The 11,412-nt window shown below is 41.6% G+C and overlaps 1 long non-coding RNA gene across 1 annotated transcript in view; it reads left to right on the top strand.

The window, feature by feature from the left end:
• Positions 1–1,736: 1,736 nt before the first annotated feature.
• LOC139794270 (uncharacterized) overlaps positions 1,737–11,412 on the top strand; it is a 61,768-nt gene continuing 52,092 nt past the window's right edge. Inside the window, exons 1-2 of the long non-coding RNA XR_011725057.1 lie at positions 1,737–2,227; positions 6,440–6,505. This is a non-coding gene — a long non-coding RNA (uncharacterized lncRNA). The remainder of the gene's footprint in view (positions 2,228–6,439; positions 6,506–11,412) is intronic.

The raw sequence follows: 11,412 nt of genomic DNA, 5'->3' as shown, positions 1-11,412 counted from the left end.
GGATCATAATGCAAAAAGCTGGAAGCTCTTAAACAAGCTAAAAGTTCCTGTAACATACCTTGTGCTAACTTAAAGACACAGTAACATATCCTGTCCTAGCTTAAAGACACGGTTCTATCCAAAGACACAGTAAGAGCAGAATTCACTCCAGAATTAAAAGATATGGGGACATGCAGCTGTGACACACTTGGTATCTCAGGACTAAGCTGCAGCACTTTTTTTTCTGTAGTATACAGAGGCAAGTTGCTCTGGTATTTGCCTACCAGGATTTTACATGCTCAAACATATATCAATATCCCCACATGCCAGCCTGATGAATAAGATATACCATCTTAATGTAAACTGATGCATTTTTGTTTCAGATAGATGAAACTTCATTCTCAGAACAGAAGAGTTTAGTATTCCAACCGATCTGTGCTATTCAATAAGAAGCCTCAAAACAAAACAAAGGCAAAAGCTGAGTTGAAAATCATAATCAGAAGTTTAAAGGTCAGGAAAAAATCACTGGGGGCACTGTGTCTGAAGTATTTGTTGATAAGAAGAACTGTATTTACATTAATTTGAGAAACTTAGGAGGCAAGACTTACATTTCTCTGGAAGCTCCATCTCTCTGAGCGTTTCCCCTTCACCTGCTGACTTCTCATCTCATGCCTTTGCTTTCTCTCCACTTATCCTAGAAACTCAGTTAATAAATTAAATCTCACATGCCCCATAAGAAACCAACTGTTGTTACTAAATTGAGTGGGAATATAAGGTCATGCCATAGGTGACTAAGTACACCCCTGATTTCCCTACGAGCCATGATCTAAATATGATGCTACACCATCATCTCGACCTTCCACTGAGTGAGGGGCTTTATTTTAGAGCACATCCCCTCTCCAGAGATAACCTACTATGGACAACATCTGCAGTTTGAAGCCCTGAATTCTCAGCTAAGTTAAAATTATGTTTGACCATGTCACACACTTTTGTGCTTGATGTATCAATGGAAAGCCTTTATTGTAGTATTTGGTGCTTCCGGGTGTCAGTCAGAAATACATAGGAAATACATTCAGGACTTTTTCTCGTGTAAATTAGCGTCGTTGTATTAATTATGTGTGTGTGTTGTTTGCCCTGCAGCGGTCCCTGCGATGCCGCTGTTTTGGGGCATTTTTCTCCCCGTCCCGGCAGCGCTGGGCAGCAGCAGGGCCAGGCCTCGGGGAACCGCTCCACTGGGGCCATGCGAGGGTTCCGGGTGATTAAAAGAACCGCTAAATACAACACACGGGTGGACGAACAGCTCGGGGGAAGAAAACCCTGGACAACCCCCAGGCCAGCCCCACCGCCTGGGCTCTGACTCTCAGCTTGGGAAACTGGGCACCCCCGGGAGGGGTCACAGCGCCCGCCAGGCCAGCACCCCTCAGGGGGCGACACCCGGGCCGGGCCTCACCGACGGACGGCACCTGCAACCCGCTCGTGCTCCGCTGCCCCCGGGGCCGGACCCGCTCCCGCCATCCCCGCCCAGCCACTCAGCAGCGCTGCGGGCAGGGGCTGGGCAGGGGCCGGAGCGCCGGCGGCACCGGTTCGGCGGCAGAGCAGAGCGCGGAGGCTCCGCTGCCCTGCGGCCCCCCGCCCCTTCCAGCTGCGCCCATCCGTCAGGGCCGCCCCTCGCCCGGGGGCGGGGCCGGGGGACGCTGTCCCTTTAAGGCAGCGAAGCCCCGCGGACATTCCACCGGGCTCCCCCCCACACCCCCCCGCCGAAGCGCGTCATCGTTCCGGGAAACGGATGGCGTCATCCCGTCCTCCCGCGGCGGCTGCTGGCGGAGGGGCGGGAACTTGAAACAAAGGAGTAAAAATAGAAGGTGAGAGCGGGCAGCGCCGCGGCCGGCGGGCGGGGCCGTGGCTGCGTCTGCGGTGACGGCTCAGCCGGGCCCCCTCCCCCGCGCCGCTCCCCGCCCCGCGGGCCGGCACCGCGCCTGCGCACCGCCGCGGGTTATTTGGAGGCGCCGCCGGCAGCGCGAGGGGAGGTGACGTCATGCGGGTGCTGTCGCGTCGTCGGGGCCGTGAGTGCCGCGCGACGTCACGTCACGTGCGTGGCGGTGTTTACCGCACCCCCCGGCGGTTGCCTAGCAACCGGGCCGGGCCCAGGCTCCCGCCGTAACCGGGGGGGGGACTTCGGCCTCCCCATCCCAGGCTCTCCTCATCCGCCGGCCGCAGGACTGGGGTCGGGCCGGGCTGGTGGGCAGAGGTGAGGAGTCCGCTCCCGTGGGAAGAACCCCCACCCAGGGTCCGGCCGGGTGGGAGCGGGGCCGTTCACCACCTCGCCTGAGCGGAGCTAGGGAGGGAAGGGCGAGCGGAGAGCCCGGGCCCGCAGCGGTTCTGCCCGCCCCGCGGGGCGTGGAGCCGTGCTTGGGGCGCTGATTTCTGCGGGACGTCATGCCTCTGAGTCATGGGGGTCAACGGCTCCGGATGAATTTATAACTCTTGGAACAGAGAGAGGCCGCTTTGTGCCATGCCATCGGTTTTCCTTTATTTGGCATCGGCAAGGGAGCCTGCGACGCTGCTCAACCTCCCCGTGCGGGGTGCTGCGTGAGTGAGTAGCTGCCTCTCGTACTAAGAGCAGGAGAAATCGCCAAACCATGGTGCTCTTGTTCCAAGACTCTACTCTCCCAGCAGAGAAAAGCAATGTGTTACCCCAGGGGATAGTTGCTACACCCACTGGAACATGGCATTCCCCACAATTAGTTATTACATAAATATCACGTCAGGCATGCCATTTCCGTTACAGTCTTTCTCTTAACTGCAGCAATGACAGAAGTAGCTTGTATCTAGAATCTTATCGGGGTGCTGGTTCGTTTCTGTTCCAATTGCCAAGTCCATTTCTGTCAAGACCAGCCTGAGGATTTTGTAGCTTTTGTCACTGTGTACTCTTTCTGAGCAGGACCAAAGCCTAGGAGCGTTTACACTCCCCTGCAGGAGCTGGCCTTGGCTCTTCTGCCTTTTCTCTAACAGTTGAATCCTCCTGTATTTGGAAAATGCTATAGTGATTGTATGTTTGAATGGGGTTTAGATGAGTGTGTGGAAGCTTTTAATAGTAGTATTTGGTAGATAAGGCTTATCCACTTGTTATTGTAACACTGTATTTCAAAAACATATGTTACCATAGAATCATAGAATGTTTTGGGTTGGAAGGGACCTTAAAGATCATCTAGTTCCAAACCCCTTTATGGGTAGGGACACCTCCCACTAGTTCAGGTTGCTCAAAACCTCATCCAGTCTTCCAGGGATGGGCCACCTACAACTTCCCTGGGCAGCCTTTTCCAGTGTCTCATTGTCAAGCTGCTGGGTCCTTTTGATCCCTTCTGTACATGGCATTTTTGAGAAATTGTGCATAAAAGTCAGTAATTATATGTCTGTCTCCCAAAACTTTATGTAGACAGACTGGGAAGAAAATAGGTGTTTAGCTTGGGATGACATCTTCTCCAGTTCTGTGAGCTTAAGGAAAAAGTTGCAGGCCACATGAAACAAGGATCTTCAATTACATCATCAGCAAGTAACGTCTGATCTGCTGCTGACTGTAAGCAGGTAAAAGACATAGGAAAATTCACCAGGAGTTATGCAATAAGCACCTATAAAGGTCTCCATGAAAGAGCATTAAAGCAGGTTAAACTGGCCTGAAGGCAAAATGAGTGTGCCAGCCTTTTTCCCCTTATGGATGATGTGTCCACATCAGCATGCACAAGTTCTTATACTCATCTTTTTTGTATTTGAAAGATAAAGGTGCTAAACTAGATCTAGGCTAAACTAAATTAATCTGAGTTAATCTGGGCTAGCCTAAACTAAATCTAAAATGCAAGTATTTTCAATTCCAGTTTAACAAAGTAGTTAATTTGGGATGATTTCCAAGTAATTTTGGAAAGGATTAGCCAAAGTCTTAACTGGAAAATTGAAGGTAGAGATCCATTCTTTCATGTGTGGCAGTGCCCTAGAAAAGGTAGCTGAATATTAGTATTAAATTGAATCATATAGAGAAAGAGAGGTGGTCAAGCTTTCAGGAATACAGAGCTTTCTTCTTCAGCTGCTTCTTTTAAAAATAAATCACACAAACCTGTATCAACAAATTTGTACCGCTCCTAAAATCAGGATGATAAAACTGTTCTCTGTTAAAAACTGACACCACTTCATTAGCTTATAGAAACGTATTAGCTGCTACTTTTCCATTAAGCTGTTTCTGTTTACATGCTACTATAAACACATCTGTCAAACAGAATGGTGTTTGGACAGATATGCATGTAGTTGCACAATTAATTGCTCTAAGTGCAACAAAACAGCCCGAGGATAAATTGTCAGTTCTGGAGATAACCCCGATGCTAATATGACACAAAGTCACACTCTGCTCCAGAGAGCTGTGAGCTTCTGGCAGTGGAGAGAGACTGACTGCCCAGCACTGCCACCACAAGAGCTCCAGGGAAAAGATAAAAGTCACAACAAGCAGAGGAGGAGGCCTCAGGCACAGGACAACCAAGGAGACAGAGAGTACCCTGATGGGAAGGCAGCCATGGTAGAAGCCCCAAATATATCTGCAAAGTTCCCAGTTTGTGGTGAGGGTGATGTTTACAGTATGGAATATTTAGGTTGGGCAGCTTTGGTCAGGTGCCTTGGGCTTCAAGCCTCCTGGTCCACTGCACCTGCACGGTTCAAAACTACATTTAGCCATTCTTGTGGGGGAAACCCACATACCAGAGCTTCTTAAATCTTTTGTTCTTACAGAATTGGACTCTGCAGTATCTTAAAACTACAGCTTCTCTGAACAGGAAAAGTACTTTCGAATTCTGTCCCAGCACAACCGGGACATCACCTTATCCTGGAAAAAGTCCTATGCTTTGAAATAAAGCTTTCCCAGAATTTTCCATTTGCATTTCCTAGCTTTCAGGTGGCTCCCCATCAGAAACAATCTTCCTGGAAGTCGGTGACTACTGAGCAGAATCAGACTCTGTGAGTCTTGCATAATAAATGTCCTTTACAGCAGAGCTACTGCCATCTGTGGAGACTACTCATTCACATCCCAGAATGTGATGTTACTTGCTCTATATACTGAATGTGCTTGAGGAAGTTCCTGGGATGAACCCAAACAGCTACCAGGCATTAGAATGGCTCTCAAGCTGAAGGACAGAAATGTCAGGAATTCTCCTAGCAACTGGAGAATAATATTTTCACAAATGAGTCGAAGAGGACTGACAGAATTGCCTTGGAAACATAAGTCCAGAGCTTAACTTTTTACCTCGGGTGGACACTTAAAAACTGTGGTTTCAACAGATATGTAAATTTGGTACCTAACTTTGTCATTATTCTTTCTGCCAGCCCTTTGCTTTCCCACGGGCAGTAATTTACAGCTTTTCTTTAAGTTCCCTGATGGTACAAGGCCCTTCCTCGCTTCTAAGTGCTAATTTTCTTTAAAAACATAAAAACATCTAGCTTTCTAATGTAATCAAAGTCTTTTAATTTTTACGAGACTTATGAAGGTGAAGGTGCACTTACTGTTAGCAACTTAGAATTTATCTGATTTTTAAAAATATATTCTGTTGCATTCCATGTCTGGAATCCATTTTCAGGGCAGCCTTAGAAAGATTTCTGGTGGAAGTTAAGGAAAAGATATGTATTCCCTGACTCAACAGGGCTCTTTGTTTTCAAGCAATAGAAATAAAGAGGCTCTCATTTGAGTTTCCTTTAATTATAAGCCTGAGGGGAGAGAGAAAGGAGTGGTTTTTGTTTCTCAGTATGTTTGTGATATAGTTCTGCCTGGAGGAGTTGCTATTTTGTTGCTAAATTATAATTGCACCTTTCCTGTGGCTGTAGAGGAGATTTGACTATATTATGCTTCTGATTTGTGGTTGTCTTCCTTTTTCTGTGGGAGCTACAGTGAGCATGGGGGTTATATCTGACTTAAATGTGCTACTTGCTGTGCTTAACAACCGTAAGAATTTCCTTTTGGTATGAACCAGAGCTTTATGTCAAGTCAGTTCTTGCAGTCTGGCTTTTTTCATTCTAGAGAAAACGTGATACACATGAAATGTATTTGAAATACCATTTTCTCATTATATCGTTATGTTATGCAAGGTGGAGGATGGCAGTTACCCTTAAAGCTATTTTATTACACTGTGGTTGTGAATCTAATGAGGGAAGATGGGATTCAAGAAGGGACATGACAGAAGTTTTTTGTAGAAGTGGGTATGGTCTGGATGATGAAGGTAGATGAGGAAATTAATGTTTAAAAATAAGCTTACAGATCCCACAGAGTGTACAGTTCTGCTGTTATTTATGAACAACCCTTGATCAAGGGTAGGCACTAAGTCAGTATCCTGTAGTTGTCTTCTTCATGGAAGCCTCCCGTTTTTCTAGCAGCACCAGTTAAGGATTCATGGCTATTTGAGAAATGAAGTTCTTTTATTTCATTCCTTAGGTGATACCTTCCTTACTGTGAGCAAGTAGAAGCAGAATTATCAGTGATCCTGGGCATTTTTTTGAGGTAGGAAAGAGTAGGTAAGATGAGCAATAAACGTAGGAAATGTACAGTCTACCACAGGGTGCTTTGGGTAAGTCATTTAATGCTTTCTGATGAAATAGGGCTAGTACATTTTGTACCTCATAGCAATGTAGTGAATGTAATATTACGACTGTTTATGATGTAACTACCTAGGAAAATTAGAAATTGCACATTAAAGGGTGTTTCTTTTGACCTTTATTACTTTCTGCATCATCTGTATGAACTGAAACAATACAGCTATTAATAGAATCTACTGTAGTCTAATAGTCAGAAATCAATTTATTCCTTTTGTGACATTGATTGCATTACTGAAAATGTGAATAACTTCTTTGTATATGTCCCTTTTTTATTTCTGTCCTCAAATCCTGGTAAGATTTCGCAACATTTAGCTCTTAACAACTGTTGTGATAGTTACCTGCAAATTAATCATAAACTTTAATTCTTATTACAAGGTTATCCCAGCTTTTCATTTAACATTAAGCTGTCTCTTAAACCAAGTGATTTCTAATTGATATTTTGTCAACTAGATGATTCACAGTGTCAGTGCAGGATTGTTACCTGGTAGTGTTTATCATGACAGTGACTTACAGGATTTATTAATGTTTTATTGTTGCCACTGCTGTTTGCCAACAATGTAACTTGAAAGTCTACATTAAATGTGACACACAAAGCTCAGAATAAGCCCTTTTGCTCTGTTCTCCATTCTCCTTGCTGCCCTCATCTCCCTCCCCACCACTAAACCAAAGTTTCCAAGACTGTGAAATCAAAATGCTTCACGTAAATCTTCTTGATGCAGCTCAGGCTCTTTGCAACTTTTCTTCAGCTGTTTGTTTCTTCTGGAACTTCCTGTTACTTCCTACATTTTCATTGATTCTTTTTTTTTTTGTTTGCTCTGGCATGACATATGGAGTTATCTAGGACTGCCAGTGGTCTGAAACTCTGTTTTTCAAGTGTTGTGAAAAAAATTGGATAGGTTTATTAAGTTTACAGAGGAACAACTGTGGTGTACTGTAAATCACAATGGGAAATACATTTCGCAAATCACGAACAGTTGTGTAGAGAAGTTTAAAACAAGTTAAAAAAACATTGTTTTCCCCAAGGGCTCCTGGTTTTGTAACTGTTTGGACTCATACATTCTTTGGAACTTGTCTTTTGCTTTGGAATGCCTTGCTAAATGTGAGAAGTTGAAAATTGACTCAATAGATCATGACTACCATTTTGAAACTTCTATAAACAACAGGGCTCCGTGGAACATTTATCTGAAGAGAGCACAATGCTTAGAAGAAATCTTTAAACTATTACTCAGTGCACAGCAGAAGCAAAACCATGCATGAATATGTGTCAAGGCAATATATTTAAACATTATCAACAGGCATGCACCATGCAGCTTGCACTGGAGGGGAGAGTTGTTGCTTTGTGAGAATTTAATCTTTCATTTGTTTGGCTTTTCTGCATGTTTAAAAATATTTTCAGTTGAAAAAAATATTTTCTCAAAATAGTTTTTATTGAATGACTTAGTATCTTCTCTCTGCCCTACATTTACTGTTAAATATACATTTAACAGTAATGCATATAAGATAAAGAAAAAATAATTTCTTTAAGTGGGGCAAGATCCCATCCAGTGTGACAGAACTGGCTAACTGAAGTGATGCAATACTGGGTGTGTAGGTTCTTGGTTGGGAGAGCTTGCTTGTTCTTAGTTTTCTTTAAAGTGGAGATTTTTAAGTTATAAGTTTTTAAAAGTGAATATAATTTTAAAATTTGATTCCCTTTCAGTAACTACATTCAAGATCATTTCAATGTACTTGTTTAGTTTGTAGTCTACTGCTTTCCACCCTAATACCAAGTTTGTAAATTGTGTTCTTTGTTATTGTTTTTTGTTTGAACTTTGATAACTTCTTAGCAGGATTTCCCAAGGCTTCCTGACTAACTTTTGTATAATTTTGCATATTTTCTGGAACAGAGAGATTTCCCTCAAAAGCTTGGTTTCTCCCTCCTCTCAGTACAGTCAGTAACATCATTTTGAAAATGCATTTCAGTCATACAACATGGCAATTATATGTTGTGCTTTTTTTAAGCTTTTAAATTTAGTTTATATTATAAATAATGTTTTTAAGGACTGAGTTGCATACTGCTTGATTGTTATTCAAGAATCTGCTGAAAAATTATTTAATTTTTTACATAATCATTGTTTCATTCACATTTTAGGAAAATGAACTCCAATAATTTGTCATGGTATCTTATGTCCTGAAAGCCCTTTGTAATCCAGAAACATAATGGTTTAAAATCTTTGTCCTAAACTAGATACAGTAATTAAAAATAAGTCTATTTTTGCTTTAGCTTCTGTAATTTGGATTGCTCTTAATAACTGTGATTACAGTGTAGTATCCTGCCTGCCTCCTGGCAGATACACCATTTTTAGTGCAGTCTTTGTAAGGCTTAAAAATGCAGTTAAAGAAATCCAGATGTTATTCTTTTGCTACTTTGTAACTGCGGTAAAGTTTTGGTTTATTTGTTATTGGTCTTCTGTTTAAATCCTATGTTATTCTGAAAAAGTCTGCAGCTATGTAAAATAAGAGTGCATCTGAAATAAAGGCTATTATGATTTATTCTTATGCTTGTTGTCAGTTCTTAGAAAAATATAATTTCAAATCTAAAAAGGCATATGCTTGTTTACTTAATGATCACTTACAATATCTTCTTGTGTAACCGAGACCAGTGGTAGTGTATTCTTACTTTTCCCTATTATTAAATGTAAATTCTTAAAGCTCATTGAGTTTTATAACTCAATGTGGATAATATTCTGCACCCAATGAAGTAGAAATTATCACTTATTTCAGAAGGAATTAGGGTGAGGCTGGATTTGCTGAAAAGGTCTGTTTTCACTCAGACTTGGAATATGTGGATTATCTGTTGACATGTGTATTTAAACGAAACTGGTGTGAATACAAACCAGATGTTTCTTGGTAACATTTTTTTTATAGTACATTTGAACCATAAAACAAGGTGACATATTTTTAATGAGTATTTCTGATTTCACACTGAGGAAATGTGTTCTAAGATAACAGTGTTCTAAGTGTTATGTTGCAGATTGTTATCCAGTTACAGATAGTAATCTTGTACAATGTTAAGTGCTGCAGAGAAAATCTGGGTACAAAATAGAATGCCTATCTGCATCATGTTTATTTAAATACGCTTAATTTTTTTTTTTCAGTAATCATTTTAAAGGTGGTTAAATCTCAATTTCTGTTTCTGTTCTCACTGAGCACATGGGAGGCTATCAGCAAGTAGCAGACTGTCTAATGAAGTACTGGAAAATACTTTAATATTGTTTAACTGTATTTACAACACCTATTTACATTAATTTGACAGTACCTTGGTGTTATAAAACTTCCACTCTGCTCTTCATTCTTTCTTAAGAACTTTCAAGAGTTTCAGTGGAGCTGATGTATATCCCTAATCTTAATCTCTTCTCCCCTTATGAATGTGTTTCATGATGCTGGGGAAGAGGTGGGGCAGTACTGATCCCTCAGTACAAGAGTGGGTTTGCTGCAGCTATTGACAGAGCATCAGAGAAAAGCATCATCCTGATATTTTAATTTGTTACATTTTTAGTAACAGAAGTAAAGGAAGTTACTTGCAGTGGGTTTTAGTTTCCCCCACCTTCCCCCCCCCCTCACACTTTAATATTTCTCAAATATGAGCTTGACAGTTTCTGGTTTATTATAATTCTTTAGCATTTATTAAAAAGATTTCATTGTGATGATACTCTTAACAAGACTACAATTTGGATGATTACTATAAAACAACCCTCTAATACGTTGCAGAGTTAACTCTTGATTCATTCAGTCACAGAAGTTTTGCTATGGATATGATGGGTTATTTTGGCCTGGTTTTGCTAAATACTTGGATCCGTAAGAGAGCATTTGTTTCTTAGGGAACTGGATTATAAGTTTGTAACAATGCAATAAATTAAAGGAAATCAGTTTCATAGTGGAAGAAATATTTTCTTCCTTCACAGCCTTCTTTTATTTTCATTGTATGCAACAGTATGTAAAGAACATGCTGAATGCCACTTGTGTCCTTTTTTTGTATTTTTTGATACCTTTTCCCCAAAGCTTAATAGTTTACAAAGAAGTCTTGTAACAACAGACACTGGAGGTGACCTGAGGTCTGGTGAGTTACGCTGACAATTGTGTTAGTGAAGTGTTGCATAGTATTCAAATATGGCAGCATGTCCTTCCTGGTTGTATCTCCCTTCTGAGAACTTCCATCTTAGGATGCTGAATATTAGTTCACTTTCCAATAATTGTTGTTCTGACAATACACGTTATGCATTACAGATAATGTTGTACAGATGGGTGCAGATTGGAACCAACTTTACAGAGATCACATGAGTCCTTTTCTGAAATACACCATAGATGTCTATACCACTTTGTCATGCATATGCAGATATCCAAGTTCTGAGCAAGGTCATGGTAGCCCAATGTCATTGCATAGTGTCTAGGTTGGGTCTTTGATATGATACACTACTGCTGGGATTAGTTGAGTTTGTGTTGGAACTGCAGCTGAGACAATATACAAGCTCATATTGTCTATCATAAGCTTACCTTTAACATTACTGAAACTGGTAAGGTCTGGTTTAAAAGAAAATTGAGACAAAACCCACACTGTACAATCTGCTTACACTGTTGCATCAAGGTAAATTTGGTAAGAACAGACTGGCTGTACAAGTGTAATAATAACTTGATCCCATACCCTGAGCTATAGATATGTAAAATGTAATGCAAAAATGCAGTTAGGTGTTTTTAGGTATTCATGTGCTTCTATAGCTTTGTCAATGTTGTTCAGATACACAAAGGTTATGTTCATTTAGTAGAAGTTTGAGG

Source organism: Heliangelus exortis, chromosome 3, assembly GCF_036169615.1.
Source record: "Heliangelus exortis chromosome 3, bHelExo1.hap1, whole genome shotgun sequence".
In the NCBI taxonomy this organism is placed as follows: Eukaryota; Metazoa; Chordata; class Aves; order Apodiformes; family Trochilidae; genus Heliangelus; species Heliangelus exortis.
This window is presented reverse-complemented; position numbering and strand designations above follow the sequence as displayed.